Consider the following 15,445-nt stretch of genomic DNA (forward strand, 5'->3'; position numbering starts at 1 on the left):
GAGGACTTCTGACACCCGATATGGACCCTCCCATGTGGGTTCGAGTTTGCCCAGCTTTTCTGCTCGGCTTACTTCGTTGTTTCTCAAGACGAGATCTCCCACTTGAAATTGAAGCTTTTTCACCCTTTGGTTATAATACCGGGCTACTTGCTCCTTATACTTGGCTGCTTTTATGCACGCCAATTCTCTTCTTTCTTCGGCGAGATCTAGTTCTGCTCTCAGTCCGTCGTCATTCATTTCTGAGGAGAAAGTTAGAGTTCGGGGACTGGGTACGCCGATCTCCACCGGAATTACGGCTTCAGTGCCGTACACCAGACTATACGGAGTTTCACCGTTGGAGGTTTTGGGCGTAGTTCGGTAGGACCATAGGACTTGAGGGAGATTTTCTACCCATTGTCCTTTGGCTTGTTCTAACCGAGCTTTTAACCCTTTCACCAGAATTCGGTTCGTTACTTCCGTTTGTCCGTTTGCTTGGGGATGGGAGACCGAAGTGAACCGCTGTTGAATGTTCAGCTCTTGGCACCAATTCTTGAACGTCTTGTCGGTGAACTGAGTCCCATTATCCGAGATGAGGATGTGGGGTATGCCAAATCGGCACACTATGTTCTTCCAGACGAAGTCCAATGCCTTTGAGCTCGTTATCGTAGCTAATGGTTCCGCCTCCACCCACTTCGTGAAGTAGTCCACGGCAACGATAAGGAATTTCATTTGCCGAGGAGCTTGAGGAAGTGGTCCCACTATGTCTATGCCCCATTGCATGAAAGGCCAAGGGCTTTGCATAGTGTATAGATCGGTCTGCGGCATCCTTGGGACATTTGCATGAATTTGGCACTTCGTACACTTCTTGACGAGCTGCACTGCCTCTTGTACCATGGTTGGCCAATAATATCCCCATCTCAGAACTTTTTTAGCTAAAGCTCTGGCTCCGATGTGGCTACCGCACGATCCTTCATGAACTTCTCTGAGGATGTAGTCCGTCTCTTCTGGTCCTACGCACCGCAATAACGGCTGGAGGTAAGACTTTCTAAAGAGGACTCCTTCATGAAGTTCGTACCGAAGTGCTCGGCACGTGACCTTCCGAGCTTCTCTCTTATCCTCGGGCAATTGTCCTTGATCCAGATACTGCAAGATCGGCGTCATCCAGTTCGGCGAGCTGGATACTGAATGTACCTCGGCTTCATCAATGCTTCGATGCATTAATTCTTCCGCCTTTGAGCTCGGATCTGAGGCCAACTTACTTAAGGTATCTGCTCGGCTATTTTCCGCTCTGGGAATGCGGATTATCCGAAAATAGGAGAAACTTCGGCTGATGCTTTGCGCTTTGTCCAAATACTTCTTCATTCTCTCGTCACGAGCTTCACTTGTACCCAACATGTGATTTACTATGACTTGTGAATCACAATGGACTTTGAGAGATTTGACGAGCAGACTTTGCGCTAGCTGGAGTCCGGCCAGGAGGGCTTCGTACTCGGATTCATTATTAGTAGTGGGGAATAGGAACCGAAGTGAGTAGGTTACCTCGTGTCCGTCGGGAGCGACAAGTAAAATACCAGCTCCACTTCCCATCTTGTTTGAAGCTCCATCTACGAATCCGCTCCAGCAGTCCGGCGGTTCTACTTCGGATTCCAAGGGCTGTGCTAGTTCGGCATTGGCAGAATTCTTCTGTTCGGCAATAACAGGAATTGCTTGATCGAACTTTGCTTCTGCAAGAAAATCTGCCAAGGCTTGTCCCTTGATGGCTTTCCGAGGTAGATATTCAATTGTGTGCTCTCCCAACTCTATAGCCCACTTGGCGATTCTGCCTGATGCTTCTGGTTTGGTCAACACTTGCCGAAGTGGCAGATCAGTTAGGACGCATACCTTGTGAGCATAGAAGTATGGCCGCAGTCTCCTTGCTGCATTTACTAACGCCAGAGCAATTTTTTCCAGTGGTTGATACCTGGTTTCTGGACCTCTTAATGCTCGGCTTGTAAAGTAGATGGGAAGCTGCTTTAGGCCTTCTTCTCGTACAAGCACCGCGCTGATGGTTTGATCCGATGCTGCTAAGTATAAGAATATTACTTCGGCTTCGGTTGGAGCAGAGAGAGTAGGAAGCTCGGCTAGATAACTTTTGAGTTCGTCAAAGGCCTTTTTCTGCTCGGCTCCCCACTCGAACTTTGGTGCCTTTTTCAACACCTTGAAGAACGGCAGTTGCTTTTCGGCTGCTTGGGAAAGGAATCGATTCAGTGCGGCTAGACATCCGGTTAGCCTTTGCACGTCATGTATGGACTTCGGCATTGCCATGTTCTGAACGACTTGAACTTTTGAGGGGTTTGCCTTGAGTCCGTCCTTTGAAACCCAACAACCCAGAAACTTTCCCGAATCTACCAAAAAGGTACACTTTTGGGGATTAAGTTTGAGGTTGGCTTTCTTGAGCACGTCGAGAGTGGACTTGAGGTTGTGCTCGTACTCCGAGGTGCTTTTGCTTTTGACGACTATATCGTCAACATACACTTCGACCTCCTTTCCAATCAGGTGCCGAAAAAGCTTGTCTACCATCCTTTGATAAGTGGCTCCGGCATTCTTTAAACCGAATGGCATCTTTTTATAAGCGAAAATGCCGAAATCAGTAATGAAGGCCGTTTTTGAAGCGTCAATCTCATCCATTAAAACTTGATGGTATCCTTTGTATAGATCAAGAAAACAAAAAATTTCAAAGCCTATCAAAGCTTCTACTTTTTTATCTATGTTCGGAAGGGGATAGCAATCTTTGGGACAGTGCTTATTTAGATCGGTGAAATCTATGCACATCCGCCATCCTCCTTCCTTTTTCTTGATCATGACAGGATTGGCCACCCACGAAGGATACTTCACTTCGAATAACACATCCGCCTTCAATAATTGACGGACTTCGTCATGGATGACTTGACTTCGTTCTGCCGCAAAGAGTCTTTGCTTCTGTTTTATCGGCCGGACTGAAGGATCAATATTTAACCGATGAGTGATTACCTCGGGGGGCACTCCGGTCATGTCCAACGGAGACCATGCAAAGACGTCTTTATACTCCTTGAGGAGCTGGATGGTTTTTTCCCGAAGTAGGGGCGTTCCCGCGAAGCCGATCTTAACCGTTCTGGATGGATCGTCTTCGTACAGCTGAACTGTCATCGAGTTCGGCTCCGGTATGACTTCGGTCATCGCCTCTGACTCCGGCTGCTGTGATTGCTATGCTTGGTGGTGCCGATCTGACTGCTCGGCACTTCTAAGCGCAATTTGCAGACATTCCTTTGCTCTCTTTTGGTCACCTCGGATGACCGCTATCCCTCCTTTAGTAGGGATCTTGATGGTGAGGTGATAGGTGGAGCAAACGGCCCGAACTGTGTTGAGCCAGTCTCTTCCCAGGATGACGTTGTACGGGGACCGAGCTTTCACCACGAAAAACTCAATCATCGTACTGGAGCTAGTAGGCGCTTTCCCCACCGTGATCGGAAGGCTGATAATACCTTCAGGGCGGGTGTCCTCCTGGGTGAAGCTCTTCAGGGGAAGCGGAGCCGGACTGAGCCGAGCTGGGTCCACTTCTAGTTTGTCGAAGCACTCTTTAAAAAGAATGCTAACCGACGCTCCTGTATCCACAAACACCCTGTGGATCAGTTTGTTTGCCACTCCGGCTTGGATGACAATGGCGTCTTGGTGAGGAGAGATGGCCGGGACGGGATCAGCAGCCGAGAACGTAATCACTTCGTCCTGCTTCAGCCTTTTATGCGTTGGCTCCTCTCGATTGGAGCCTCTGCGTTCTGACTTTAGGGACGACTTGGTCTTCCCGGCAGGGAGAGCGTCAATAGTCTGGATTACTCCATCATATTGCGGCTCGTCGTCGTCTTCGGGATCCGGCTGTCTTTTCGGATCCTGAGGAGCGCAGTTCGCACCACTCTGCTTTTTATTCTTCTTTGGCTGCTTGCTTCGGTATTTTTTCAATGTCCCTGCCTTCACAAGAACATCGATACCTGCAGCCAAGTTTCTGCACTCCTCAGTGTCGTGACCGTGGTCTTGATGGTAGGAGCAGTAGCTATCCTGTGGTCGGCGCGCGGCTGATTTCGTCATCCGCTTTGGCTTTTCGAATAGGTCAGAGTGCAGTTCGAAAATTTCCGCTCTCGGCTTGTTCAGCGGTACGAACTGAGCGGGCGACTTCTCGGGATTGAGACGAGGTCCCAATCTGTCTTGCACCGGAGCCCTTTGAATTCTTTCAAATGGAGTCCGGCGAGGATGCCCCTGATCGCTATGATCGGGCTTCCTTCTGTCTCCTCGGGACGATGAGCTGTCTAACGACCGTTTGCGACGGTCTGCCTCATCGGCCCGGGAGTACTGGTCCGCAATGTCCCACATTTCCTGAGCTGTCTGCGGACCGCACTCAACGAGCTTCCTGTAGAGAGCTTCGGGCAGGATTCCATTTTGGAATGCCGAGATGACAAGCAGATCGTTGAGATCGTCTACTTGCAGGCATTCCTTGTGGAATCTTGTCATAAAGTCGCTAATTTTTTCGTCGCGACCTTGACGAATGGAAAGCAGCTGAGCCGAAGTGATTCGGGCTTCCGCTTTCTGAAAGAACCTCCTGTGGAAGGCATCCATTAGATCTCGGTAAGATCTGATGCTGCCCTGGGGGAGGCTATCGAACCACCTTCTCGCGTTCCCGATGAGCAGCTCGGGAAACAGCTTGCACATGTGGACCTCGTTGAGACCCTGGTTCGCCATGTTATATTGATAGCGCCCCAAGAAATCGTGAGGGTCCACGAGCCCGTCGTAAGTCATCGACGGAGTTCGGTAGTTCTGTGGTAGGGGAGTTCGGGTGATGTCGTCCGAGAACGGAGTCTTCAGTGCTCCGTACACGGCGAATCCGATATCTCGTCGGTATGGAGGAGATTGAGTTCTCCTGTGATTCCGGTACCGAGGAGGAGCTGGAATATGTGGGGGACGGGGATTCTTTCTCCTGGGAGATGCGACACTACTGCGGTAGTGACTTTCTTGTGCGGAGGGGGAAGGAGAATCCGTCGTTTTCGTCTCCGGCTGCTTTTGGCCTCTTCGCAGGAAGGTTAAGAATTCCTCCTGCTTCGCCTCCAAAAACTGCTTGACAGCCTCATTCAAATCGGGCTGCTGGGAAGACTCAGTGGGACGATTTTTGGAGCGGCTTGTTCCTTCGCCATGAGAACTAGTGGTGGATTTATCCCTAGGCTGCTTTCCAGACCTGTGGGATGGATTGGCTTCCTCCTGGTTCTCACGGGCAGGAATACGGGTACTCTGCGATCTGGTATGCATTTTTTGAGTGGAAAAAATGGATCAAAAATTCGCTTTATCACAAATTTTGTTCTCTGTTTCCCACAGACGGCGCCAGTGATGGATCCGCGAATTTCTGATGTTAGTAAATGCTGGTAGAGAATGAAGATTATGACACAAAGAATTTACGTGGTTCGATTTACTGAAGTAAATCTACGTCCACGGGAAGAAGGGAGGGCAAGATTGTATTGCTTGATCTGGGATTACAGCTTACAACACAGACTTGCTATATGCTATTTTATCTCTAGAGAGCTTAACCCTTTTCTATCTGATCTAAGTTCTATTTATACATTGAACTAAGGTCGTGGTTTGCAGCCCCACTAACAAGATCGTGGGTGAGCAATAACTGCTCAATAACTGCTTCGTACCACTAAATAGATCGTGGGTATAGCGGAGGTCGTGGAGGCCTTTCATGAGTCCACTAACTCCTAGTTCGGTCGAATGCTGAGACCGAACTGCTGGACTTTACCGATCAGCTCTTGCCGATCTGAGAGGAGAGCTTGACTGGTCGGCTTTTACCGAGCTGTAGGCTGAGTCCGAACTCTTTGGTCGTGCCGAACTCTTTGGTGCCGAACAGATACTCTTTCTTGGGCTCTGGGCTGATGGGCCGTCACTATTATTGGGCTTGCCATTAGGGTTTAGTTCGTACCCCATCACATAACATGAAATTAATCCACATAATCAGAGCCAAAAATTGGCTCTGATACCAATTGTTGGGGTTTGGAGCCCCGTGCACAGCGGAAGACTTGTACAAACAAATAAATCAGGCGTATGATCTATTTGACAGATTATGAGATTAATCAATTCACATGTTAACACAGAATTGCATGTGATGGAGTACGTACTAAACAAGCCAGCACAAAGCCCAAGAAAGAGTATCAGTTCGGCGTGACCAAAGAGTTCGGCTAAGAGTTCAGTTCGGCACAACCAAAGAGTTCGGCCTCAGCCTACAGCTCGGTAAAAGCCAACCAATCAAGCTCTGCCCTCAGGTCGGCATCAAGCTCTACTCTCAGATCGGCAAAAGCTGCTCGGCAATAGTTCAGCAGTTCGGTCTCAGTATTCGCAAAAGCTGCTCGGCAATACCGGGCTGGGAGACACGATCTATCTAGTGGTGGACCCATGCAGGCTCTCATGACCTCCACGACATCCATGACATAATTACTGATGGGGTACGAACTAAACCCTAATGGCAAGCCCAATAATAGTGACGGCCCATCAGCCCAGAGCCCAAGAAAGAGTATCTGTTCGGCACCAAAGAGTTCGGCACGACCAAAGAGTTCGGACTCAGCCTACAGCTCGGTAAAAGCCGACCAGTCAAGCTCTCCTCTCAGATCGGCAAGAGCTGATCGGTAAAGTCCAGCAGTTCGGTCTCAGCATTCGACCGAACTAGGAGTTAGTGGACTCATGAAAGGCCTCCACGACCTCCGCTATACCCACGATCTATTTAGTGGTACGAAGCAGTTATTGAGCAGTTATTGCTCACCCACGATCTTGTTAGTGGGGCTGCAAACCACGACCTTAGTTCAATGTATAAATAGAACTTAGATCAGATAGAAAAGGGTTAAGCTCTCTAGAGATAAAATAGCATATAGCAAGTCTGTGTTGTAAGCTGTAATCCCAGATCAAGCAATACAATCTTGCCCTCCCTTCTTCCCGTGGACGTAGATTTACTTCAGTAAATCGAACCACGTAAATTCTTTGTGTCATAATCTTCATTCTCTACCAGCATTTACTAACATCAGAAATTCGCGGATCCATCACTGGCGCCGTCTGTGGGAAACAGAGAACAAAATTTGTGATAAAGCGAATTTTTGATCCATTTTTTCCACTCAAAAAATGCATACCAGATCGCAGAGTACCCGTATTCCTGCCCGTGAGAACCAGGAGGAAGCCAATCCATCCCACAGGTCTGGAAAGCAGCCTAGGGATAAATCCACCACTAGTTCTCATGGCGAAGGAACAAGCCGCTCCAAAAATCGTCCCACTGAGTCTTCCCAGCAGCCCGATTTGAATGAGGCTGTCAAGCAGTTTTTGGAGGCGAAGCAGGAGGAATTCTTAACCTTCCTGCGAAGAGGCCAAAAGCAGCCGGAGACGAAAACGACGGATTCTCCTTCCCCCTCCGCACAAGAAAGTCACTACCGCAGTAGTGTCGCATCTCCCAGGAGAAAGAATCCCCGTCCCCCACATATTCCAGCTCCTCCTCGGTACCGGAATCACAGGAGAACTCAATCTCCTCCATACCGACGAGATATCGGATTCGCCGTGTACGGAGCACTGAAGACTCCGTTCTCGGACGACATCACCCGAACTCCCCTACCACAGAACTACCGAACTCCGTCGATGACTTACGACGGGCTCGTGGACCCTCACGATTTCTTGGGGCGCTATCAATATAACATGGCGAACCAGGGTCTCAACGAGGTCCACATGTGCAAGCTGTTTCCCGAGCTGCTCATCGGGAACGCGAGAAGGTGGTTCGATAGCCTCCCCCAGGGCAGCATCAGATCTTACCGAGATCTAATGGATGCCTTCCACAGGAGGTTCTTTCAGAAAGCGGAAGCCCGAATCACTTCGGCTCAGCTGCTTTCCATTCGTCAAGGTCGCGACGAAAAAATTAGCGACTTTATGACAAGATTCCACAAGGAATGCCTGCAAGTAGACGATCTCAACGATCTGCTTGTCATCTCGGCATTCCAAAATGGAATCCTGCCCGGAGCTCTCTACAGGAAGCTCGTTGAGTGCGGTCCGCAGACAGCTCAGGAAATGTGGGACATTGCGGACCAGTACTCCCGGGCCGATGAGGCAGACCGTCGCAAACGGTCGTTAGACAGCTCATCGTCCCGAGGAGACAGAAGGAAGCCCGATCATAGCGATCAGGGGCATCCTCGCCGGACTCCATTTGAAAGAATTCAAAGGGCTCCGGTGCAAGACAGATTGGGACCCTCGTCTCAATCCCGAGAAGTCGCCCCGCTCAGTTCGTACCGCTGAACAAGCCGAGAGCGGAAATTTTCGAACTGCACTCTGACCTATTCGAAAAGCCAAAGCGGATGACGAAATCAGCCGCGCGCCGACCACAGGATAGCTACTGCTCCTACCATCAAGACCACGGTCACGACACTGAGGAGTGCAGAAACTTGGCTGCAGGTATCGATGTTCTTGTGAAGGCAGGGACATTGAAAAAATACCGAAGCAAGCAGCCAAAGAAGAATAAAAAGCAGAGTGGTGCGAACTGCGCTCCTCAGGATCCGAAAAGACAGCCGGATCCCGAAGACGACGACGAGCCGCAATATGATGGAGTAATCCAGACTATTGACGCTCTCCCTGCCGGGAAGACCAAGTCGTCCCTAAAGTCAGAACGCAGAGGCTCCAATCGAGAGGAGCCAACGCATAAAAGGCTGAAGCAGGACGAAGTGATTACGTTCTCGGCTGCTGATCCCGTCCCGGCCATCTCTCCTCACCAAGACGCCATTGTCATCCAAGCCGGAGTGGCAAACAAACTGATCCACAGGGTGTTTGTGGATACAGGAGCGTCGGTTAGCATTCTTTTTAAAGAGTGCTTCGACAAACTAGAAGTGGACCCAGCTCGGCTCAGTCCGGCTCCGCTTCCCCTGAAGAGCTTCACCCAGGAGGACACCCGCCCTGAAGGTATTATCAGCCTTCCGATCACGGTGGGGAAAGCGCCTACTAGCTCCAGTACGATGATTGAGTTTTTCGTGGTGAAAGCTCGGTCCCCGTACAACGTCATCCTGGGAAGAGACTGGCTCAACACAGTTCGGGCCGTTTGCTCCACCTATCACCTCACCATCAAGATCCCTACTAAAGGAGGGATAGCGGTCATCCGAGGTGACCAAAAGAGAGCAAAGGAATGTCTGCAAATTGCGCTTAGAAGTGCCGAGCAGTCAGATCGGCACCACCAAGCATAGCAATCACAGCAGCCGGAGTCAGAGGCGATGACCGAAGTCATACCGGAGCCGAACTCGATGACAGTTCAGCTGTACGAAGACGATCCATCCAGAACGGTTAAGATCGGCTTCGCGGGAACGCCCCTACTTCGGGAAAAAACCATCCAGCTCCTCAAGGAGTATAAAGACGTCTTTGCATGGTCTCCGTTGGACATGACCGGAGTGCCCCCCGAGGTAATCACTCATCGGTTAAATATTGATCCTTCAGTCCGGCCGATAAAACAGAAGCAAAGACTCTTTGCGGCAGAACGAAGTCAAGTCATCCATGACGAAGTCCGTCAATTATTGAAGGCGGATGTGTTATTCGAAGTGAAGTATCCTTCGTGGGTGGCCAATCCTGTCATGATCAAGAAAAAGGAAGGAGGATGGCGGATGTGCATAGATTTCACCGATCTAAATAAGCACTGTCCCAAAGATTGCTATCCCCTTCCGAACATAGATAAAAAAGTAGAAGCTTTGATAGGCTTGAAATTTTTTGTTTTCTTGATCTATACAAAGGATACCATCAAGTTTTAATGGATGAGATTGACGCTTCAAAAACGGCCTTCATTACTGATTTCGGCATTTTCGCTTATAAAAAGATGCCATTCGGTTTAAAGAATGCCGGAGCCACTTATCAAAGGATGGTAGACAAGCTTTTTCGGCACCTGATTGGAAAGGAGGTCGAAGTGTATGTTGACGATATAGTCGTCAAAAGCAAAAGCACCTCGGAGTACGAGCACAACCTCAAGTCCACTCTCGACGTGCTCAAGAAAGCCAACCTCAAACTTAATCCCCAAAAGTGTACCTTTTGGTAGATTCGGGAAAGTTTCTGGGTTGTTGGGTTTCAAAGGACGGACTCAAGGCAAACCCCTCAAAAGTTCAAGTCGTTCAGAACATGGCAATGCCGAAGTCCATACATGACGTGCAAAGGCTAACCGGATGTCTAGCCGCACTGAATCGATTCCTTTCCCAAGCAGCCGAAAAGCAACTGCCGTTCTTCAAGGTGTTGAAAAAGGCACCAAAGTTCGAGTGGGGAGCCGAGCAGAAAAAGGCCTTTGACGAACTCAAAAGTTATCTAGCCGAGCTTCCTACTCTCTCTGCTCCAACCGAAGCCGAAGTAATATTCTTATACTTAGCAGCATCGGATCAAACCATCAGCGCGGTGCTTGTACGAGAAGAAGGCCTAAAGCAGCTTCCCATCTACTTTACAAGCCGAGCATTAAGAGGTCCAGAAACCAGGTATCAACCACTGGAAAAGATTGCTCTGGCATTAGTAAATGCAGCAAGGAGACTGCGGCCATACTTCTATGCTCACAAGGTATGCGTCCTAACTGATCTGCCACTTCGGCAAGTGTTGACCAAACCAGAAGCATCAGGCAGAATCGCCAAGTGGGCTATAGAGTTGGGAGAGCACACAATTGAATATCTACCTCGGAAAGCCATCAAGGGACAAGCCTTGGCAGATTTTCTTGCAGAAGCAAAGTTCGATCAAGCAATTCCTGTTATTGCCGAACAGAAGAATTCTGCCAATGCCGAACTAGCACAGCCCTTGGAATCCGAAGTAGAACCGCCGGACTGCTGGAGCGGATTCGTAGATGGAGCTTCAAACAAGATGGGAAGTGGAGCTGGTATTTTACTTGTCGCTCCCGACGGACACGAGGTAACCTACTCACTTCGGTTCCTATTCCCCACTACTAATAATGAATCCGAGTACGAAGCCCTCCTGGCCGGACTCCAGCTAGCGCAAAGTCTGCTCGTCAAATCTCTCAAAGTCCATTGTGATTCACAAGTCATAGTAAATCACATGTTGGGTACAAGTGAAGCTCGTGACGAGAGAATGAAGAAGTATTTGGACAAAGCGCAAAGCATCAGCCGAAGTTTCTCCTATTTTCGGATAATCCGCATTCCCAGAGCGGAAAATAGCCGAGCAGATACCTTAAGTAAGTTGGCCTCAGATCCGAGCTCAAAGGCGGAAGAATTAATGCATCGAAGCATTGATGAAGCCGAGGTACATTCAGTATCCAGCTCGCCGAACTGGATGACGCCGATCTTGCAGTATCTGGATCAAGGACAATTGCCCGAGGATAAGAGAGAAGCTCGGAAGGTCACGTGCCGAGCACTTCGGTACGAACTTCATGAAGGAGTCCTCTTTAGAAAGTCTTACCTCCAGCCGTTATTGCGGTGCGTAGGACCAGAAGAGACGGACTACATCCTCAGAGAAGTTCATGAAGGATCGTGCGGTAGCCACATCGGAGCCAGAGCTTTAGCTAAAAAAGTTCTGAGATGGGGATATTATTGGCCAACCATGGTACAAGAGGCAGTGCAGCTCGTCAAGAAGTGTACGAAGTGCCAAATTCATGCAAATGTCCCAAGGATGCCGCAGACCGATCTATACACTATGCAAAGCCCTTGGCCTTTCATGCAATGGGGCATAGACATAGTGGGACCACTTCCTCAAGCTCCTCGGCAAATGAAATTCCTTATCGTTGCCGTGGACTACTTCACGAAGTGGGTGGAGGCGGAAACCATTAGCTACGATAACGAGCTCAAAGGCATTGGACTTCGTCTGGAAGAACATAGTGTGCCGATTTGGCATACCCCACATCCTCATCTCGGATAATGGGACTCAGTTCACCGACAAGACGTTCAAGAATTGGTGCCAAGAGCTGAACATTCAACAGCGGTTCACTTCGGTCTCCCATCCCCAAGCAAACGGACAAACGGAAGTAACGAACCGAATTCTGGTGAAAGGGTTAAAAGCTCGGTTAGAACAAGCCAAAGGACAATGGGTAGAAAATCTCCCTCAAGTCCTATGGTCCTACCGAACTACGCCCAAAACCTCCAACGGTGAAACTCCGTATAGTCTGGTGTACGGCACTGAAGCCGTAATTCCGGTGGAGATCGGCGTACCCAGTCCCCGAACTCTAACTTTCTCCTCAGAAATGAATGACGACGGACTGAGAGCAGAACTAGATCTCGCCGAAGAAAGAAGAGAATTGGCGTGCATAAAAGCAGCCAAGTATAAGGAGCAAGTAGCCCGGTATTATAACCAAAGGGTGAAAAAGCTTCAATTTCAAGTGGGAGATCTCGTCTTGAGAAACAACGAAGTAAGCCGAGCAGAAAAGCTGGGCAAACTCGAACCCACATGGGAGGGTCCATATCGGGTGTCAGAAGTCCTCGGCAAAGGGTCTTATAAATTGACTCACATGTCAGGAGAACAAGTACCCCGAACATGGCACGTCTCCAACCTCAAGAAGTTCCACTTGTAAGAGACAAAGTCCGGTCAGTCTGTCTTGTGTCTAGTTCGGTCATAGGGGTACATGTTTTTATTTGTTTGTTTTTTACTTGTACCTTTTACTTGTCGTTTTATAAAAGTTTAAAGTTTTTTCTTTCGTCTTTTTCATTTTTTTCTCTATGTGTTTTGTCTCTATGTGCTTGTCGTCTCTTACAAATGGTACCAAGGTATATCGTTCTTTAAAGACTGATCCCCTTTTTAGATCGATTATTAAAGACTATTGTGAGTCCAAGCTTCTAAGGAGGATATAAGACCACAAGTCAGCTTAACAAGCAGTCCGTCTGAAACGAACTGCAATAAGCCAACGATTGTGAGTCCAAGCTTCCAAGGAGGATACAAGACCGCAATTCAGCTTAACAAGCACTTCGTCTGAAACGAACTGCAATAAGGGAAAGTCCGATCCACGCGATAAACCTCGCCGAATTAGGACGACCAAGATCGGTCAAAGAAGTTTACCTCATAAGACCGGGGACGACCATGTCTGGTCAAAGAGGTTTACTGCATAAGACCACTTCGGTTAACTGGGAAAGTCCGATCCACGCGATAAAACTCGCCGAATTAGGACAAGGGAAAGTTCGATCCCGGCGACAAAAATCGCCAAATTAGAACAACAAACCAAGTCTGGTCAAAGATGTTTATTTCATCAGACCAAAGACGAGTCCGGTCAAAGATGTTTATTTCATCAGACCAAAGACGAGTACGGTCAAAGATGTTTATTTCATCAGACCAAAGACGAGTCCGGTCAAAGATGTTTATTTCATCAGACCAAAAACGAGTCCGGTCAAAGATGTTTATTTCATCAGACCAAAGACGAGACCGGTCAAAGATGTTTATTTCATCAGACCAAAGACGAGTCCGGTCAAAGAAGTTTACTTCATAAGACCAAGGACCAAGTCCGGTCAAAGAAGTTTACTTCATAAGACCGAGGACAAGTACGATGAAATTTTTTCGCTACAGCTGTAAATACAGTGTTAGAAGCGAAAACAAAATTTCATTTTTCAAATCTTGTTCGGCATACAACTCAGCTACCCTACAAAATGGCGTTACGCTATTACAAAGGACTATTCTACTGTCCAGGGTTGCTGAAGTTAAGCCACCTATCTGCAAAATCCTCTGGAAGCCGAGTTCGGTTGTTCCGAGCAGATGAAGAATAAGCAGGTCGACGAGATGCTATCCTCGACCCACGCCTCTTCCCCGAGCCCGAGAAGTCCTAACACCTCGGCGATGAAGAGTCTCTGCAATAATCATCTGCTGATCTTGCTCGCTCATAGTCACAACTCCTCGGCGAATTTCAGTCCGTCCCTGTCTTGACGATTCCGGTTGCTCCTGAGCCCGTTCTCGTCTTGACGTTTCGGCTGTTCCGGAGTTCGTTGTTGACTGGAAGTAGGATTTTGAACAAGGGAACCAGAGGCTTGATCTGGAGTGCGAGCATCTGTTGGCACGACATGCCGAAGGAATCTTTCTATGGAGGGGCGCCGAGAAAGAACAATGTCGTACCGAGAAGCCCAGCGCCGTAATGATTTCACAACTTGTTGGCAAGCCGAGCTCTCCAGCGCATTGTTCCTCCGGAGTACATGATATTCCTCCCACATTCGTCAACTCGACTCTGAACATCTGATATGGTCAATCCCCCGCGCACACGGATGTAATCCTCGTACGCAGTCCTCTCAGCAACGGTCGTATTCAGCTCGGCCTCCAGATCCTTCTTATCGACTCTAAGTCCTTATTATCGGCCTCCAGCTTCACTAAACGAGCCAGAAGCTCGTCATTCTTCGTCTGATCGGCTATAGCTCTTTTCTCAGCTTCGTCTAAAGCCGAAGAGTACAGCCGTTTCCAGTGAAGTATCTCCATCTCCTTGAGTACAAAGCAGCTATATTAGTTCGGCAGCTGTACCGAGCAGATAGTAAAATACAACAGGAATAAAGGCGAGTACGAAAAGCTATACGAAGACAGTGTAGAGAATTTTTCATTCACAAGGAAAATTTTTACACTAGGAGGGCTTCAAGGCCATTTTACAAGGAAGAAACTAGACTAAGAGAAGGGAGACGAAATCATACTCCGCCAGCTTCGTCTCCGGCTCCTGGTCTGGTTCAGCTTCTTTCTCCTGAGCTACCTCAGCCTCGGCCTCGCCTCCTGCCGGCCTCGCCTCCGCCTCCTGATCGGCTTCCTTCTCCGGATGCCCGGCCCGCTCGACTTCGGCCTCCAGCTCCAGCGGCTCGGCCTCACCCTCTCCGTTGTAAGTCGAAGCGGGTGAAACGGGTCCACGGAGGCAAAGATAGCCTCCAGGTTCTCGTCCCGATCAGCTCGACAACTCCGGACTCGGTCTGCAGAAAGCAGGACCGAGGATGAAGCGAGCTCCTCAAGGAGCGGCAGATTCTGAAGCCGAGCTGCTATCTCTCGGCTGTACAGAGGCAGCACGACGTCGGCCCCCTGCTCGCCCTTATCGGCAATTAGCCTTACCAGGCTACCGACAAAGGCCGAGAACTGGCTGCTCAAAAAGAGTTTCTCTCCGTGTAAACACGGAGAGCCTCCCTTGGCAACCACGGCAGCAGCATCGCTCCGCTTCGTCTGCTCTCGCTGGATGACGAGCTGGTTTTTGGCAAACTGAGCGTTCATCCTGGCCGAAATCCTAGCAGCTCTGGCCTTCTCAAGTTAGCCTCAGCCTGTTCGGCCCGATACAAGCAGCCGCCAACTTCCTCTGCATCTCGGCATAGTCATTGGACGCTTTGGAGAGTTCGACGGCGACGAGCTTGGAGAGCATATCGTTCCTCTGAAAATGGAATAAAGAAAAAAGTCAACAAGGGGCCACAAAAAATACAGGAAAAAAGCAAGCCAGAAAATCAGAAGAGAATTCACCTCGCGAAGTCCGTGGGCCATAAAACGGCTCACAGATATGTTCCGA

This window comes from Salvia splendens, chromosome 3 (assembly GCF_004379255.2).
Source record: "Salvia splendens isolate huo1 chromosome 3, SspV2, whole genome shotgun sequence".
In the NCBI taxonomy this organism is placed as follows: domain Eukaryota; kingdom Viridiplantae; phylum Streptophyta; class Magnoliopsida; order Lamiales; family Lamiaceae; genus Salvia; species Salvia splendens.